Source organism: Nuphar pumila, chromosome 3 (genome assembly GCF_984573655.1).
Source record: "Nuphar pumila chromosome 3, dmNupPumi1.hap1.1, whole genome shotgun sequence".
NCBI classification, from domain to species: Eukaryota; Viridiplantae; Streptophyta; class Magnoliopsida; order Nymphaeales; family Nymphaeaceae; genus Nuphar; species Nuphar pumila.
Genome location: NC_143251.1, coordinates 54,842,720 through 54,863,635, shown reverse-complemented (window position 1 = coordinate 54,863,635; position 20,916 = coordinate 54,842,720).

Below are 20,916 nucleotides of genomic sequence, written 5' to 3'. Positions count from 1 at the left end.
TTTCTTGGTGGTTAAACCTTACTATTATCACTATTTTGTTCAACAGATGTACGTCCGCCGAAAGCCATACACCATTGGATTTGAAGATGCACTACCATGTTGGAATAATGATGATCACTGCAGAGACTTTTAGACGAGTGAAAAGGTAAGTGAATAAACCTCTTGTCCAATGTTTAGGCCTAACATTCCTATCACGATTTGTCTATCGATTTATAAAATATTGTATCCATTCACAAATTTTGCTTCCTACACTCTGGCAAACTCCTGAGCATTGGGTCTTATACGTAATAAAATTACGATAAAAATAACTATGGAGCTACAACTCATTGGACTTTCACATTGGTGTACGGCGTGACACCATGCATTTGGTAAGCTTTTGTCCATAGGTGTATCGTATCTTTTGCGATAGCCCAGATTTTACTATATTCTTCATTAACAACAGACGGGATTCCTAAATGACGTTTTGGGTGTCGACATTGGCGAATGGATGTTGTTCAGTGTTGACCATGCTCCTTTACAAAGTAATGGGGTCGATTATGGCGTATTCGTAATGAAGTATATTGAAGCAATATACCATGGACGTGAACCTTGTTTCGACGTTGTATGATCTTTGTATCCTCTGCTATTGGGGACTCCATTTATATATTGGTTTCAGATTACATTTTTTGTTGCAGGAAGATATACTAAGATTCCGCAATGAACTATGCCGAAATTTGATTGAGTTTAAAAATTGTTTGGACGATAGAAATAATCATCCAACAAGACTACTTACAAGGAAATGAACGACACGATCAAGTCAGGATTAATATGATGTAAATAGATTTCTAACAGATTTTGGAGACTGTCTACACCAATTTCTGTATGCAATTTTTGTAAGACTGTATGCGATGTATGCGGTGAACCAAGGCTAGTAATGTTCCTCTTTCGTAAATAAATATATTGCACAATGATAATAGTTGTTTGCTGTTCTGAAATCGTTGTATAACTCACACTCCGTGAATGAAAATCGCAAAAATAGATTTGCGATGTATACGGTTAACAAAGGCTTGTAATGTTTGCCCTTACGAAATGACAAGTAATCATCGATAAGAAATGTTTGTTCCTCAGAAAACGCTGTATTGCTGAACCTCCGTGAATGGAAATCGCAAAATTAAATTTCTAATTTATGTTGTCGACAAGGCAATGTAATGTTCGCCCGTCGTGAATGAAAATAGTGCAGAGCGATAAGAGATGTTTGCTGCTAAGAAATCGTTGTATTGCTCGACCTCCATGAATTAAAATTGTAATTATCGAAGCAAGTTTATTTTGAACAATGTCTCATTTTGTGTGATGGGTTTAGTTGGGCGAGTGACTCGACCCGACCTATTGTCGAGGTGTAACTCCCTAATCTAGACCTAACGCGATTTGTTGGGACGAGCCTGGATGAAGTTATGGATTTTCCTATTCTGATTTAAAGAATGACATATAAAAGACCTAAAAGAGTTCTATAATCAAATCCACACGAGATGTACTATCATGATTTGAACACCTATGTCCTATCGCTTTGATTAGTTTTGTATACAGCTATATGAAATAGTGTTTATTAATTTCATTAATGCGGAGTGAATTTTATTTTCTCGCTCTTTTTGAAAACTGGCGTAATTATTTGAAAATTGCCGTAGGGTGATAGAACGTTTTCTTTATATATGAATGACACATCACACATGCTATAGATAATGTGTTTAACTTTGCTTCGTGAATAAGGAACCGATAAATTGATGATTCCTTCATAAATGACGTGATCGTGAATCGATCGTATAACTGGCTTCATCACAATTGTGGTATTTGTCTTGACTTATTTTAGATTTTATCGAATCTCCAACACAATTATGTATAAAAAAATTTGTAAGTCTATGTATACAAATTATATAAATACAAAACAACGATTTGTTAGCAACAAACATCTCTTATCGATGTGGACTGTTGGCGATAACCCTTCTCACCTCTCTCTCCTTGATTTACGGGATCTTATCTCATCCAAATAGTTACAGGAAATATCTCTGCGTATCAAGTTGGTTATGGAAACTGTATATCGTACTGATCTTTCTAATTTAGTCATATGGTGTGTATTATAAATACTGTATTCCTGGATGATTCAATAAAAAAAAAAGAGAGCGAGAGTGTTCGCTTCCTGTCTTCAAATCGCTACATGGTGGTAGTTCACAAATCGCTACTTGCTTCATGGTGGCAGGGTGGGGTTTTATATATAGATCACATAAATCTCATAAATCGTCAACCGGAATACAGGTCTCACATGGCATATCGATTGTTGACAAAGATAGGGATATGAAATGATGTTTCTTCTTTAAATGAACTACACATATTTTTTCGTAACAACATTTATGATTTTTGAATTAAGAGTTATGATTTATAGACATAAAACAACAATGATTTATACATTTAGCACAATAACAATATATTATATATAAAGTTACCGATAACTTTATTGTTGAAGCAATTTATACGTTTAATTAAGGAACGATTTATACATTTGATGTAATAGTGATTTATAATTATTGATTATAGCGATTCACGTGACAACTATTAAATTACACGTATGCACGCTTGTGTAAGCTATTTCCATAATAGTCAATGATAAAGTAGCAATGATTTGAACATGCAAATGGCCACCTCATGTCGCTACAATTGTTATTCCTCACACACAGGTTTCGATTACATGCTACCTTAAATCCATAACCCATTCTTCGATGAGTATGTACAACCACCAATTCAAACAATATTGAACATAACAAACATCTGAGAAACTGTATCGTTTTGAATGTAGCAGTGGACTGCCATTGCGAATGTGCTCGTTTGGTTGCAAAGGCTATGTGGGATCTGACCCCTGATACATAGTTGTTGTTAGAACTTCTGCAGAAGAACATGGAGCTACCGCCTTCAGATAATACTTTTGCATCTGCTCTTGCTGATTTAATATCTGAAAGACCCTTCGCTGCACGACAAAGGGTGGTCCGATAACAGACGACGGTAAAAGGTGGTCGTGCAACATACGACAGTAAAAAGTGGTCCAGCAACAGACAACCGCAAAGGGTGCTCCCGCAGCAGCAGACAACCACATTCATTTACAAAATGTATGAGTGCTACACATTCTTTGCTTCTCATGCAAAGATCCACAGTGTTGGGGAAACAAAACGCAGACTTGCGGAAGCAAACATACATATCGAGTCTTCCCCACAAGTGTGAATCGATGGAAACGATGCAACAATGACAATGGAAGTAAAACAAACCAACTCAACACAACACACGGCGATTTACATCGAGTTATGAATGACAAACATCTCTTATCGCTGTGGTCTATTTTATTTTACTGATTAGGAAGAAGAAGAGGAAGAGCAATACAGAGGAAGAAGAAGAGGAAGAAGAAGAAGAAGAAGAAGAGGAAGAAGAGGAAGAAGAAGACAAACGAAGAAAAAGCTGAAGAAGAAGAAGAAGAAGTTGTGATGCCACAGTCAAGAAAGATAAAGAGATGTTAAATAAATTAGGCTTTTAGACATGAACAACGGGTCGAGTTTGTTACGGTGGGGTTTTAAATAGATTTACTACCATGATTTACGAGCTTTGTGTTTTAGGTTTAGGGATTTTTGGTGGAGGAAACTGGCGTTATAATATATGATACATATATTATCTTACAAATCGAATAATATACTGCCAATCGATACGGCGATTACGCATAGTAACTTACAAATCAACACTACAAAACACATAATAACTTACAAATCGATTAAACATGGGGCTATTATTTCCGTGTTTACGGTCATGATTTAGTGATTAGGGTCATGATCTCTGTCTATGTGAACGACATAGCCTATCACAATTTAAAATTTCATGTCGATTTAAATCATAGTTTGAAATCAATCTCGATGCTACAATTTGTCTGATCGCGATATCTTTTGATGAGCTTCGTTTATTTAAGGATTTTCCAATCGATATTTACACAATCACAGTCTAAAGACCCAAAAGATCATGAAAAACATATCCAAACTAGGCTTATAATAGTGATATGACTCATTCATCCTAACTCTTTGATGAATTTTTAACATCATTACTGTGAAATGCAAATTTTTGGTGCTCGTATATGAAAACTGGCGTTATTTGTTTGAATACTGGCGGCCTGTGAAACGACATTGTCCCCATATAAGAATGACACGTCGCACAAGTAATGGATGGTGTGATTATCATCTGCTTCATGAACGAGCAACAGACAAACCGACGGTTCTTTTATAAACCTCGAGTTCGTCATTCAAACATATAACCAGCTGCATCACAAATGGGGTATCGTTGAGTGAGACGAAGACAACTACATGACCAACGATGGCGAATCAGGCATATATTGTCTAAACATCGTGTCCATTTTCATCAAAATTCGTCTCTTTTATGCCATTTATGCGATTTGTGTTGTGTACTGTATAATGTAATTTCAATATCGTTCATTAAAAATTCTGCTAATGTCAGCGGAACATCCACCGAAGAAGTTGGGGGAAAACTCAACCAATCACTTTGGGACAACATCAAATGGATGCACGATGAATTCGCACAAGGCAACATGATCAGTAATTTTGTTCGTATGAAACCAGTAATCGTTAACTACTTACATAAGCCATATGTATGTACGTTAACAAGTTCATATTTGTTGCAAACAAACTATGTTCGATTTTGTTAGTTATATTAAATGCAACGCAACAAGCAAAACTATAAGCATCGTCAGCCCTTATTTCATGATATATTAGTTCTATTTTATGTTTATTTTGGTTATTGATTTACTCCTGTTGATTCGTGTTTTAACATTGTTGTTAACAATGTTTCGGTTTACAGACTATCATACGTCGATTGCCATACTCTAGTGGATTTCAAGACGGCCTACCATACTGGGTTAACGATAATCATTGCGGAGACCTTTTGTCTAGTGAAAAAGTAAGTAAACAAACCTCGAGTGCAAGGTTAAAACATAACAGTTCTAACACCATTTACACGATTGATTTGCAGATATTGATTCCTACACTCTGGCAATCTGAAAAGCATTGGGTCTTATACGTGAGGGATTTACATGAAAAACAATTATGGTGTTACAATTTGTTGGACGTAGACAGTGGTTTACGGCTTGACATTTCCCATCTCGTATGATTCCATCTATAAGAGTATTGTATCATGTACGGGGGTCATGAATTTATTTGTGTCTGCATTAATCTCAGATCGGTTTCGTGAAAGGCATTTTGGGAGTCAACGTTAGAGAGTGGATCTATCGCATGGCAGACCATGCGCCTTTACAAAATAATAGCATCGATTGTGGCTTATTTGTAATGAAGTATATTGAAGCGATATGCAACAATAGAGAACCTTATTTTGATGTTGTATGCCATTTATTGCCCTCTGTTATTGGGGATTCAATGTATGTATATTGGTGCCACATTACATTTTTTTTAGGTTGATATGCCTGGATTCCGTAAAGAACTATGCGAAAAATTGATGGTGTTTCTAATTGCGGAAGAGAAAATAACTCAGCCGGCAAGAGGACCTAAAAGGCAACGAATGGCAAGACCCCCCACGCAAGAGTAACTTGATGTTAATCTATTTCAAGTAGATTTTATAGACGGTACCACCAACTTTTGTATAATCAATTATTATAGACTATGCATAGAAATTATGTACATATAATTAGGTTCAAATACAAAAAATTTCAATTTCTATAGCGACGAGAAAGAATTTGACTGTTATATAGTAAAAGCAAATCGTTGATATATTCGCGCCCGCAACTAATAATCGTTTAAGCCCTTATCGACAGGATAAATCATTGGGTCTACATGATAAAACCCCTTAAAGTATAAACAACTTGTAAAATATATATTTTTATTATATTCTTTTCCGTCATTTGCAAATTAGTCACTATGTAAATCGCAAATGAAAACATCTCTTATCGGTGTGGACTATTATAATTTACTAAGGGCGAACAATAAAAGCCCTTATCGACCGGACAAATCGCAAATCACTTATTGCGATGTTCATTCACGGAGGGTGAGCAATACCACGATTCCTGAACAACAAACATCTCTTATCGCTGTGGATTATTTTTTTTAAAGGGCGAACATTATAAGGCTTGTTGAGCGCATAAATCACAAATTCATTATTGCAATTTTCATTCATGGAGGGTGAGAACGATCACGATTTCTGAACAGCAAACATCTCTTATCGTTGTGGACTATTTCCATTTACGAAAGGCGAACATTTACGAAAATAAGACTATACAAAAGATTTAAATCTTGTAAATCTTGACAACTGTAGTAATGTGTAACCTATGTAAATTTAAATCGCAGTATGGATTAGCGATGTTTGCGGTGAACAAATGCGTATAATGTTTGCTCTTCGTAAATAAAAATATTTTAAGCGATAAAAGATGTTTGCTTCTCGTAAATCGCTGCATTGCTCTCCCTCCTTGAATGCAAATCGCAAAAGAGATTTGCGATGTATGTGGTGAACAAAGCATGGTAATGTTCGCTCGTCTTAAATGATAAAAGTCAACAACGATAAGAAACGTTTGCTGCTCAGAAATTACTTTTTTGCCGATCCACCATGACTGCAAATCGCAAAATAAATTTGTGATTCATGCGGTCAACAATGGCTTGTAATATTCTGCCTTCGTAAATGATAAAAGTCAACATCGATAAGAAAACTTTGTTGTTCATAAATAGCTGCAGTGCTCAACCTCCGTGAATGAAAATCGCAAGCGAGATTTGCGATGTATGCAGCCAACAAAGGCTTTTTTGTAAGAGATCACGATTTCATTGCAATCAGTTTTATGTAAGAGACAACGTTTTGTTTTTCATAGAGAATGCTCTATCACGATATATTACAACGTCATTCATTTACAAGAGTATTTAGTTACAATACATAATGACCAATGGTTTGGCTTAGATACAATACATTACCATCATCATCAACGAAGAAAATAGACATCATCAACAACATCAACCCACGTCCATATTGTAGCGATTTATGAACTACCACCATGAAGTGAGTAGCGATTTATGAACTACCACCATGTAGCGACTTGTGCACAGCTTGTACCATCCCGTAAATCAAGGATGATAGAGAGGTGAGAAGGGTTATTGTCAATACATATAGTGATGTGCTTTGAAACAGACATCATCATCATCAACAACACTTACAGTTTACTAAGTGGCCTTAGCTAGTCTCTGGGAACGATAGAAGGCAAATTCATTTACCAATGGAGGTCCTTATTTGTTTGGAATTTTTTTTTACACAATGAATATTGGAAGCAGATAAAGGTATGGATCCCAAATGGCAGAGAAGCTGCAGACCACAAGACCAACACTATTTGTCATGAAGTATATCGAAGATTAGGCAGATATTTTTGTTTCTGAAAAGCATGGTATGCGAACGAATGAAAGTTCGACAGTAAGAATAGATCAAACAGAAGGTCATCAACACCTAACTGTCTATCATGGAGAACATCTCTGTTTTTTTCAGTATGGCGGCAAAGATTGATGATGATTATGGTCGTTATATACTGCGCAAGCTTCGATATACTTCACGACAAATACACCACAGTTGTATGTGTCATGAATATAGCGATGTATCCACAAAAGATAACCACTATAATCATCATCAAAGACTATACAGATCTTTCAACACAACATGATTCAAATACGAAATCATGATCAAACACCATCAATAAAGCAAATGTAAAAGGAACACAAAAGAACACAGAATAAAGAAAAAAACATAGAAGAATAAGTAAGGAAAAGAAGAAGAAGAAGACGAGGTCGTAAGAGAAAAAAGAAGAACAAGTAGCTCTGTCGCAGAAAACAAAGAGAAAGAGATGTTAAATAGATTAGGGATTTAGACCTAGACAACGGGTCGGGTCAATCTCCCACCTAACTAGTGTTATAATAGGCAGTCGAAATGACGTTTTTTTATTTATTTAAAGCGCAATCAATTAATTTGCGCGTGGTTTTTAAAAAAGGGCGGTATGTGAAGCAATGTTTACTTTATATTTGACTGACACGTCGAAGCAGTTCGACAGGTTGTCCATTAGCTTTCCTTTAGAACGACGTGTCTGTGAAATGAACATTGCTTCGTCGCAAAGGGGACATCGATATCTACGTAGTAGACGACGAGAGCAATATGTCCAGGGATGGTGCCGCAGAAGACAATGATAGATAGACAGTCAATGTTGATAGTTCTGCACATTTTTTTTCACTCATCCAACTCTTAAATAGAGGACGAGACCCGCAATAAATGCGAAAAGACTAAACGTCTTGCACAACTTAGAAAGGGCCTGTAGCGCCATATAAAAAATCGCTATTATAGCAATATTACAGATCGACACTCAGCTGAACCCAAAAATTGTTGTCCAGCAATACCGAAAAACATTATTCAGCTAAAGTCCCAAATCATTGTCCAGATGATAGCACAAATCACTAACCAACAATACCCGCAGATGCCATAAATCACGATCCAGTGATACTTTAAATCGCTATTAAGAGATTACGAGATTCTACTTACGCATTTCCAATCACTATCCACAAATTGTTGCCAACAAATCGTTGATCCTCAAACTCTGATCAGCTGAATCGTCATTCAGCTGAGAGGACTTCCAATTATCGCTATCCAACGAATACAAAAAACATATGAATAGATCAAATAGATGAACATCAACATCACCCCATGCAGAATATTTGTGCTTGCTCCAGTATGAAGGCAATGACTTGGGGTTGGTTTCGGGTTTATGAATTTACGATTTGGGGTTTATGGTTTAAGGTTTAAAGTTTATGGTTTAGTAATATATTAAGGGTTGAGGGTTTAGCATTTAGGGTTTAACATTTACGCTCTAGGGTTTAAGGTTTATGTTGTAGGGATTGGTGTTGATGATCTATGATTTAAGGTTTGGTGTTTAGGGTTTAGGGTTTGTGAATATAAGGTTCGGGGTTTAGGATTTAGGGTTTAGGGTTTAGGTTTAGGGTAATATATTTGGGGTTTGGGTTTAGGGTTTAGGTTTAGGGTAATATATTTAGGGTTTGGGTTTTGGGTAATATATTTATGGTTTGGGTTTGGGTTTAGGGTTTAGGGTTTGTCGTATCGATATGTAGTACATTATGTGATATGTATATTGATTTGTGTATTTAAATAATTGCTTTGTTAGCGATTTCTAATAAAATCGATGCACAATATTTGAAGTGTAGATCGTTGTAAATATATATTATGTGTTTGCTAGTGTCAATAATTATGATATTTGTCGTATGAATCACATCAAAATAAATCGATTTAGTTCGCAAATAAAAACATCTCTTATCGCTGTGGACTATTATAATTTACGAAGGGCGAACATTAAAACCCCTTATTGACCGAAAGAATCGCAAATCACTTATTGCGATGTTCATTCACGGAGGGTGAGCAAAACCACGATTCCTGAATATCAAACATTTCTTATCGCTGTGGATTTTTTCTGAACATCAAACATGTCTTATCGCTGTGGACTATTTCTATTTAAGAAAGGCGAACATTGCAAGCTCTTGTTGACCGCATTCATCGTAAATCTCTTTTGCGATTTTTATTCACGGAGGGTGAGCAATACAGCAAGATGTGAACGCTGAACATCTCTTATCGCTGAGGTCTATTTTATTTTACTGATTAAGAAGAAGAAGAAGAAGAAGAAGAAGAAGATCAGTACATAAGAAGAAGAAGAAGAAGAAGAAGAAGAAGAAGAAGAAGAAGAAGAAGAAGAAAAAGAAGAAGAAGAAGAAGAAGAAGAAGAAGAAGAAGAAGAAGAAGAAGAGGAAGAACATTATAATGCCTTTGTTGAACACATACATCGCAAATCTCTTTTGCGATTTTCATTTAAGGAGGGAGAGCAGTACAATGATTTCTGAACATCAAACATTTCTTATCGATGTTGACTTTTATCATTTTCGAACATCGATTACATGCCTTTGTTGACCGCATAAATCGCGTATGCCTTTTGCAATTTTCATTCAATGACGAAGAGGAGTATTGTGATTTATGAACAACAAAATTGCCTTATCGCTGTTGACTATTATCATTTAAGACGGGGGAACTTGGCCAACCTTTATTGATCGTATACATCGCAAATCTCTTTTGCGATTTTCATTCACGGAGGTTGAGCAATACAACGATTTATGAATATCAAAATTTTCTTATCGATGATGACTTTTATCATTTACGAAGGTCGAATATTACAAGCCTTTGTTGACCGCATGAATCACAAACCTATGTGGCGATTTGCATTTACGACAGATCAACAAAAGAGCGATTTCTGAGCAACAAACATTTCTTATCGCTGCTGATTTTATCATTTAAGAAGGGTGAACATTACCATGCTTTGTTGACCGCATACATCACAAATCTCTTTTGCGATTTGCATTCAACGAGGGAGAGCAGTACAGCGATTTCAGAACATCAAACATTTCTTATCGATGTTGACTTTTATCATTTCTGAACGTCGATTACATGCCTTTGTTGATCGCATAAATCGCATATGCGTGTTGCGATATTCATTCAATGACGAAGAGGAGTATTGCGATTTATGAACAACAAAATTGCCTTATCGTTGTTGACTATTATCATTTAAGATGGGGGAAATTGGCCAGCCTTTGTTGACCGCATACATCGCAAATCTCTTTTGCGATTTTCATTCACGGAGGTTGAGCAATACAACGATTTATCAATATCATAATTTTCTTATCGATGATGACTTTTATCATTTATGAAGGTCGAATATTACAAGCCTTTGTTGACCGCATGAATCACAAACCTATGTGGCGATTTGCATTTACGGCAGATCATCAAAAGAGCGATTTCTGAGCAGCAAACATTTCTTATCGCTGCTGACTTTTATCATTTAAGAAGGGCGAACATTACCATGCTTTGTTGACCGCATACATCACAAATCTCTTTTGTGATTTGCATTCAACGAGGGAGAGCAGTACAGTGATTTCGAAACATCAAACATTTCTTATCGATGTTGACTTTTATCATTTCTGAACGTCGATTACATGCCTTTGTTGACCGCATAAATCACATATGTGTGTTGCGATATTCATTCAATGATGAAGAGGAGTATTGCGATTTATGAACAACAAAATTGCCTTCTCGCTGTTGACTATTATCATTTAAGATGGGAGAACTTGGCCAACCTTTGTTGATCGCATACATCGCAAATCTCTTTTGCGATTTTCATTCACGGAGGTTGAGCAATAAGATGATTTATGAACATCAAAATTTTCTTATCGATGATGACTTTTATCATTTACGAATGTCGAATATTATAAGCCTTTGTTGACCGCATGATTTGCAAACCTATGTGGCGATTTGCATTTACGGTAGATCAGCAAAAGAGCGGTTTCTGAGCAGCAGGATTTCTTATCGTTGTTGACTTTTATCATTTAAGACGGGCGAACATTACCATGCTTTTGACCACATACATCCCAAACCTCTTTTGCGATTTGCATTCAAGGAGGGAGAGCAGTACAACGATTTCTGAACATCAAACATTTCTTATCGATGTTGACTTTTATCATTTTTGAACGACGATTACATGCCTTTGTTGACCTCATAAATCACGTATGCATTTTGCGATTTTGATTCAATGACGACGAGGAGTATTGCGATTTTGAAACAACAAACATTCCTTAGCGCTGGTGACTATTATCATTTAAGACAGCCGAAATTAGTCAGTCATTGTTGACTGCATACATTGCAAATATATTTTGTGATTTTCATTCACGGAGGTTGAGCAATACAACGATTTGTGAACATCAAAATTTTTTTATCGATAATGACTTTTATCGTTTACGAAGGCCAAATATTACAAGTCATTGTTGACCGCATGAATCGCAAACCTATTTCGCGATTTGCATTTACGGAGGCTCAGCAAAAGAGTGACTTCCGAACAACAAACATTTTTTATCGCTGAAAAGCATACGTTTTTTATCAGTGTTGACTTTTATCATTATGGCAAACATGATCAGCCTTCGTTGATCACAGACATCGCAAATCTATTTTGTAATTTTCATTCACTGAGGGTGAGCAACACAACGATAGCGAAACAACAAACATTTCTTATCGTTGTTGACTTTTATCATTTTGAACATTACAAGCTTTTGTTGACCGCATACATCGCAAATCTAATTTTGCGTTTTTGAATCACGAAGGTTGAGCAATACCATGATTTCTGAACAACAAACATCTTTTATCACTTAAATTATTTTTATTTACGAAGAGCGAACATTACACGCATTTGTTCATCACAAACATCGCTAATCCATACTACGATTTAAATTTACATAGGTTACACTTTACTACCATTTTCAAGATTTACAAGATTTTAATCTTTTGTATAGTTTTAGAAATTTTTCATACAAAATTTGGTGTACACACTCTACAAAATCTGTTAGAAATCTATATACATCATATTAATTCTGGATGGATCACGTCATTCGTTTCCTTGTAATTTATGGATCTTGTGTTACAATGATCTGTTCAACGAAACATGTCTGTTAGAAGTACTAAAAAAGAATTAAACAATTAAAGAATGTTATGTATAGATAAATACTTACAGAATTACAACAAATAATTATCAGGATAAAAAGAATAGCTATGGTTTATTCAGTGGCACTTGACGACTCAGATGAAATATGACAGACAACTCGTCTCTTTATTTTTCTTGGTGGACTGTCTATCCTCGGTGGCCTCTTGGTTTCCTCGATCTTATTATAAACACTGGTCATCATCTCTACCAGTGACTGCATTTGTCTCCCTAAATTGCTCACCTCATTTCGTAAGTCCTTATTCTTCCTCTCCAACATCTCGAACATTGTGCCAGAGACAATGTTCTTTTTTGTGAGTTGTGTTCGCTCTTCATCGTGTACTGTTACTGAGGGAATCATTGTTGTAGCCGAAGGAAGATGATGGACGAGTTGTAGATGCTGGGATGCGACATGAAGGGGGGCAGTTGGGAGGCATGGGTTCCCAATTTTCATAATCTTCATATTTCGCCGCATAGGTTCCCAATATCTTTGGAAATAGAAGAGATCAAATTATCATACGCTACGACACAAACACCTCCTGTGTTCCAAATAAATAATTCATCCCTGTAGCATTCGTGTCAATTCATGTTTCTGCCCCCATAACTATTCATCTTCCTTCTCACTTTCAAAGGCTTCTTTGGGATAGACTGTCCCAAGCCAGATTGTAGGAGAACTCGACTACCAAGCTGCAACTCGACTTCATAATTGCAAAACAACCAGATATTGCGGTCAGACAATCTTGTATCCCCGGCAACAACCTCTTGGTCCTCGTCCTCCCCATCTCCATACGATCTCCACGTAACCTGTATATTGGTAATTCTTTTTAATAACGAGTGTTAAATATATTACAATGACTGTTACTAAGAATGCTTATGATTATTAATATTTACAGTACTAAAAGATAAATGTTATGGCGACAACGATTTGTACTAATGAAGACAAAATCCTGCAGCGATGATTACTTAAGAATGCTAAACATTTCAACAGTTTATAATACTGAATGATAAATGTTGAACCGATTGTAAACAATTGTAGACCATTTACCTCATTTACTTGCAGCCCATCTAAAATGAACTTAGCATTATGCAATGTGACATTTATTCTAGCCCACCTACCGATCTTTGGAAAACCACAAATCACAGGGCCACACTGCGGACACAATGTGATAATATGTTCCCACGCCCAAGCCTACAAAAACAATATATTAGTAACACTACAACCTTTAATGAGCTTAGTCTACAAGTACTAAATATGTAATAAACAAATACCTGAACAAATGACCAAAACCCCCCGATGGTTTTCATACCCTTACTCGCACGGTAAAGTTGACTGTACAAGTGTGTGAGTATAGCGACACCCCATGCATAGTTGTCGGCTACGTCTAAGTCTTTCAGGTATTGCAGCCACATATAACTTATTCTCGAACCAGAACAATCGAATAATAAAGTAAGACCAAAAAAATAAAGAAAGAAACCACACAACTTTTGGTCAGCTTTTTCAGATGCACATGTAGCAGACCGACCTTCTCATTTATTACAGAAAGAAGAGTCTTTCATTGATATGAAATTACTTCCACCAGAAATACATTGACTTCAGTCGTCCATCGACATTCCTAAATAGGCCGTACATTTTCTCCTTGTGTTATAGTTTGAATCCCGTAATAGGACAACACTGCCATCGCACTTAAGGCCAGTGATCCTCACCACATCTTCTAGGGTCACAGTGATCTTAAAAGAATCAAACTGGAATGTGTTCGTCTTATCATTCCACTTATTTACCAGGTGGGCCATAGTGTTCCAGCATGTTTTAAAATAATGTTGGTCCAGAAGGCCACCGAAGTGCATATTTCGTAATCAATCTTTCTGATATGCACTCAACTGACCATACCACGACAGAACTACAGGCCAATAACACCGCCCTCCAAGCTTTTCATCTGGTGCTCTACTTCTCTTCTGACCTCTTTGTAACACAAAATAGCATATTATTCGTACTAATTGTAAATTAGTCCTATTTGTACTTATAAATAATATTATACTAATCGCTATAAATAATATTGGTTGCATACACACTATCACAATAATCGCTATACATAGTAATACCTATCACAATAATTGCTATACAAAAATCGCTACACATAGTAATTACTAACACATTAAATCTTGACAGACAAGACATATTTATGTACCTTGGTCGCACTTTTCTCCTCTTCAACCCATCCCTCCAACCTAGGACTTTCTTGTTGGTCCACTGCCTCCCACTGCTTTTCTTCTACTACCGTCCTTAGCTCCATCACCTCTGTCATCTGCTTTTCAATTTGTTCCTTCCTTTCCCTTTCTTTCTCTTCCTCATACTTTTTCCTTTCCCTTTCCTCCTCTTCCTCCTCCTGCTTCTTCCTTTTCCTTTCCTTCTCTTCCTTGTACTCCTTCTCCTTCTGTTGCTTTTCCTTCTTTTCCTCAGCCTCCTCCTCCTTCCGTCGCCTTTCCTTCTCTTTCTCATACTTTTTCCTTTTCTTTTTCTCATCTTCCTCATCCTGCTTCTTCCTTTCTCTTTCGTTCTCTTCCTCATACTCCTTCTCCTTCCTTTGCTTTCCTTCTCTTCCTCAGCCTCCTCCTCCTTTCGTCACCTTTGCTTCTCTTCCGCATACTTTTTCCTTCTCCTTTCCTCCTCTTCCTCCTCCTACTTCTTTCTTTCTCTTTCCTTTTCTTCCTCGTCCTCCTTCTCCTTCCTTTCTCTTTCTTTCTTTTCCTCATCCTCCTTCTCCTTCCTTTGCTTTTTCTTATCTTCCTCAAACTCCTTCTCCCTCCTTCGCCTTTCCTTTTCTTTTTTATCCTAAAGCTTTTTCCTTTTCTTCTCTTCCTCATAATCTTTCAATTGCCTTTGCCTCTCCTCCTCTATGTCCTTATTCCTTTTTTGCCTTTCACTCTCCTCCGCCTCCTTCATTTGCTTTACCCTCATTCACATATCTTTATGCTCCATCAACATCTTTTGCATTTCCCTTCTAGCCTCCTCCTCATTCTTTTTTTGCTTTTCCCTTTCCTCTGCCTTTGCTTTTCATTCTCCTCCTTATTTTTTTGCTTTTCTTTCTCTTCGTCATCATTCTTTTTCTTCAACTTTAGTTCTTGCTTATTCTTCCTTTGATATTCAACCTCAATATTTGATGGATAATCCTCTACAAAATACAATTCCAACGCTTTCTCCCTGTCTTTATCATTCTCAATCTTCAGTATATTTTGGTACCTTTCAAAATGCTCAGATAGATGGGACTGGCAGACAACTTCTCTAATACACAACTTATAGAACGTTGGGGTATTTCTTCTCTGATGATCTGCTGACATTGCTAACCTGCACAACACATTAATTTAATTGCATCATTATACGTTACAACCGCCTCCCTAAGTATATAATAATACAAATGATCCTATTTGTTTAACGATCACCAACATTACAAATCGTCGCAATATTCGGCTTCATAAGTAAACATCGTTGTAAGATTTAGCAAACTTAAGTACAAATCGAGGTATCTTCATAAATACACATCGCTATTGCTTTGAATATATAAATCATTGCAGATTCAAACTTACAAATCATTGTATAAATCACAACCTTCATAAGTACATATCGTTGAAAGGTTTGGCCTTCGTAAGAACCAATCGTGCAAACAGTTTTTCGATGCCCACAAGGTGGATATGTACAAATCAATTTCTTTTTGTATGATACTAGGTGTTATTTAGCATAGAGACGACCACCCAGTTGTAAGATTTAGCATTCAAATTTACAAATCGTTTCGATTGCATAACGAAACCTTATACGAAACTCACCAAAACGATAGAAGTTTGGGTAATCCAATTGTAGACTAAGAAACACCCAGACGGTAGACGCAACAGATGGTGGCAACGATGCTGCCACTGCACATAAGATGGCAACAGAAGAAGGCAAAGGATGCTCCAACGACAACGGATGAAGGCAAAGGATGCACTGATAGACTTTTCTGCTTAGGGCGAAAATGGATTATTTGGACTTTTTAAATCCTAAAGATAAACCTTCCTACCTATGCAAACTTTGTTGAAAAATTTGGCGCATTCACGATGCGTCGTTTCACTTTTCTAGATGGAGGGCAATTTTATCCTTTTCACGAACTGATGATTCAGTTTTCTAGATTAAGGGCATTTTTGTCCGTTCCAGGAAGAGAATGGTGGTAAAGGGTACTTAAGTCTTTGCAACGACAACATATTCCAATGCTAAGTGATGCTGACAAACATGGGGATACGAGCCGCACATGCTTACATACCTGGTGCTCTTTGGGACTCCCTGAACATGAGATGTAGCTACCTGCCCTGTTCAGGAAGGGGGGGACATATAACCTGATATGTCCCCCCTCCCCCCCCCCCCCCCTTGAACATGGCAGGTAGCTACATCTCATGTTCGGGGAGTCCCAAAGAGCACCACGTATGTAAGCATGTGAGCTCGTATCCCCATGTTTGTCAGCATCACTTAGCATTGGAGTTTGATGCGATTGTAAAGACTTAAGTACCCTTTCCTCCATTGGTGCCAAAAAAATGGCGATTCTAGAAAAGGAGTGGTTGTAAAGACTTAAGTATCCCGAAGATGGTTATTTAAGACCCAGTCCCTGCACTGCAGGATTATCCGAGAAAGGAATCCCCCTAGAGAAGACCATGAACATCAACCCTCTCACTCTCTCTCCCTTCTCTTTCTCCTTCTGTGCACATCCAACAGACGATCCTACATTGCTCCATCAAGCATCGACTGACCTGCACACTGACTGTAGCATCGTTCAACTTGATGAGTTGTGGAGCCTGATTTAGAGTTTTTGCCCTTACAGAAGGGGGGTCTCCCCGGCGTAGGTAGCATCATTCAACTTGATGAGTTGTGGAACTTGATTCAGAGTTTTTGCCCTTACAGGAGGGGGGTCCCGGGGCTCCGCTGCGCGGTCAACGAGCGGGGGTTCAGGGGGGCTCGGGGGGCAGCGCCCTCTGGACCAATTTTTTTGGGGCCTTGTATAAATTTTTTCTTTTCTTTTTCTCTTGTAACTATCAAAAAGAGCAATAAAGTGTTTTGTTTAATCGTGGTGCTCATGTTTCCGTCGGTTGTTTCTTGGTTGAGGTTTTCGTAACACCCTTTTCCATGATTTTTTTTTTCGCTTTGCGATTTTCGTAAATCGCTACTCGATTTGCAATTTTTTTCGCTGCGCAATTTTCATAAATCGCTACTCAATTTTGCAATTTGCCATTTTTTTCGCTACGTGATTTTCGTAAATCGCTACTCGATATAGCGATTTACGAAAAGTGATTTGCCATTTTTTTGCTACATGATTTTCGTAAATCGCTACTCGATATAGCGATTTACGAAAATCACATAGCGATTTGCCATTTTTTTTTTTTTGCTACGTGATTTTCATAAATCGCTACCCGATTTTGCGATTTGCCATTTTTTTTGCTACGTGATTTTCGTAAATCGCTACTCAATATAGCGATTTATGAAAATCACATAGTGATTTGCCATTTTATTTTGCTACGTGATTTTCGTAAATCGCTACTCGATATAGCGATTTACGAAAATCACATAGCGATTTGCCATTTATTTATTTTTTTGCTACGCGATTTTCCTAAACCTCTACTCGATTTTGCGATTTGCCATTTTTTTGAGTGACGCGATTTTCATAAATCGTGATGCCGAACACCGCCCCTTGAGCACGATCTTCGCCGTGATTAGGCTGTAGTCGCCAGCTATCCCGATGGCAGTCTTGAGGTTCATGATGGGGAAGCCGGAGGCTGTACTCTGTTGTAGGTGTACTGGAAGAAGATTCCGTTGTAGGCGTCCCTCGAAGGCGGAGGAGGAGCCGCCGCAGTCGGTTGCCAGCTGGATGAGAGCAGCATACTCCGTTGTAGGAGTACTGGAGGAAGATTCCGTTGTAGGTGTCCCTCGAAGGCGGAGGAGGAGCCGCTGCAGTCGGTTGCCCACTGGACGAGAGCAACATTCCAACCACTGCTAATAGAAAGAGGATGACGATCACCATCAGATTGCCGGCTCTTTGCCTCCCTTGATTTCTTCTCTAGAGAGAGATAGAGAGAGGGTTTTACAGTATTTTACGGAGAAGGAAAAAGAAGAAGATGACGACGAAAAGTTCAAACAGACATTTTTGATGGCTCAGGTTCGTTTCGCCGGATCACCATCAAATCGTCGGCTAAGGTTCGTTTCGCTGTTTAGACTTGGAAGAGTCAACATCATCCTCGACTTTCTAGATGGAGGACATGCTTGTCCTTTTTTTGAACCGTTTATTTCTCTTTTTTTGAATGAAGGACATTTTTGTTATTTTCTCAAATCATCATTTTATGGCAAGAATAGCAAGAAAGGGTACTTAAGTCTTTGCAACTGCACCAGACTCCGATGCTAAGTGATGTCAACATACACAAGAATACGAGCCCAATGTGCTTACATACGTGGCGCTCATTCGGACCCCCGAACACAGACGTGGGATTCAGTGAATCATCGGGGGAGAACATACACCACCCTCCCCCAAGTAATGGTTGATTGAAAATTTATTGGTGAGATGCAACATGATTTATATTATTTTATATCCTGAACGTTATCCATGATTTTCTTTTGCATATCCCAGAAGAAAAACCCAAGGGAGGTTGGCCTAGTGGGGTGGGTCCTTGGCTGTTAGACTTAGTAAGGTTCAATTCTCATAAGCGTCTCTTATCTGCGAAGCCAATGCATAGAATAGTCCCTGGGCTAGGGGTCCTAGCCTCAGAGTTTTACACAGCTGGGACGACCACAATCGTAGGTATGACAGGCTGAGCCAGCGTGATGAGGTCTTCATACAGGGTGCAGTTCTTATGGGTTATAAATAATAATAAAAAAATCCCAGAAGAGAACCAAAATCTGGAGGTTGGTAGGATTTCTTTTTCTTGGATAGACCTGGAAGTTGGTTGATTTGGCAATTTTTACAAGGTATTTTAGTTTATTTATAAGATATTATGGGATGGGGAATTGATATGATCAACAACAGGCATACCCAATATTTACTAGCAACGTAATTTATAACAGAGAATTGCTTTTTGCTGTAGGGAAACTCTCAATTTGATTTGAACGGTCACACCCTCCCCATTTCATATGGTATTTTCTTCACATATGTGCAGAAGAATCATGTATTCATGTGTTCCATGAATGTCATAATAGATCTCCCAAGGGAAAGTACCTAGAGGAGGTTCTTTGATATGCCGATACGAGCACCCCTGGTCATTTTGATACCATAAAAGCATGCATTCGCTTGTCTTTCTGCATGAAAGGTTCTTTTATGCTGGTAGTTGTAAAGATGCTTCTGATTCATCCCTGTTGCAATATCTCTCTGTCTCACCCTCTTAACTTTGAGTTTTTGCATTTGGGTCTAAATGAGTTGAGTTCTATGGACTTGGTGATGGAATGCCAAGACTATGCTTTCATATGAAATATGAGAGTAATACAATTTTGTGACCAAATATGTTTGCAATGCGCTTAACTTTGCATTGCAAAAGAAACTAAAGATTGGTGATGCATTAATACATATGCAAGCATGGCCGCACTGTGGTGGCTAAGCGCATTTTTCTGAGAGCTGCAAGTGCCTAGGTTGATGGTATTACTTATGATGCTCTCAAGAAATACATTCAGGTCGTGAGAGTGATGTTTTACATGCCTGCTGGCTAATGTCCACATGCTGCAACTATGGTATTAGCACATATTGGAACATGTGTATCTATATGATTAATTGATGTATTTGATGATCTTGTTTTCATAAAATTGTATTCTTTTTTCCATGTGCTTCATGATTATATTTCCACCAAGTTGTTGCCTTTCTGGATTGGTGAGTTTGGTATATCTATGGTAATCTATGTGATTGTTTATAGTAATATATGTTTGTTCAGGCTTCAGTTAGTAATTCAAGAAAATGGTCTTACAGAATATAGTTGCAACCTACAACTATAAACAGAAAATTAACCTTCGCTATTTGTCTTGTCCTCCTGATCTGTTTATCTTATGCCATCACCCTTTCATATCAAGTGGTATTCCAGGTCTCCGCACTTATTCTTCATTTAGCTCTTTGGCAATAATCTAGATGTTCTTTTCATGTATGCATATCACTTATGTGCCTTTAATTTGTCATGCTAAATCTCATGTTTTTGGGGTGTGGCAAGACTGCCATTTATGAGCCACTCTGTGTAGGATAATGCGAAGGAGGAAAGCTTTGTTAGCAGTGTCAGACCCTTCAAGAAAGCTAAATAAAATAAAAGCTGTTCTC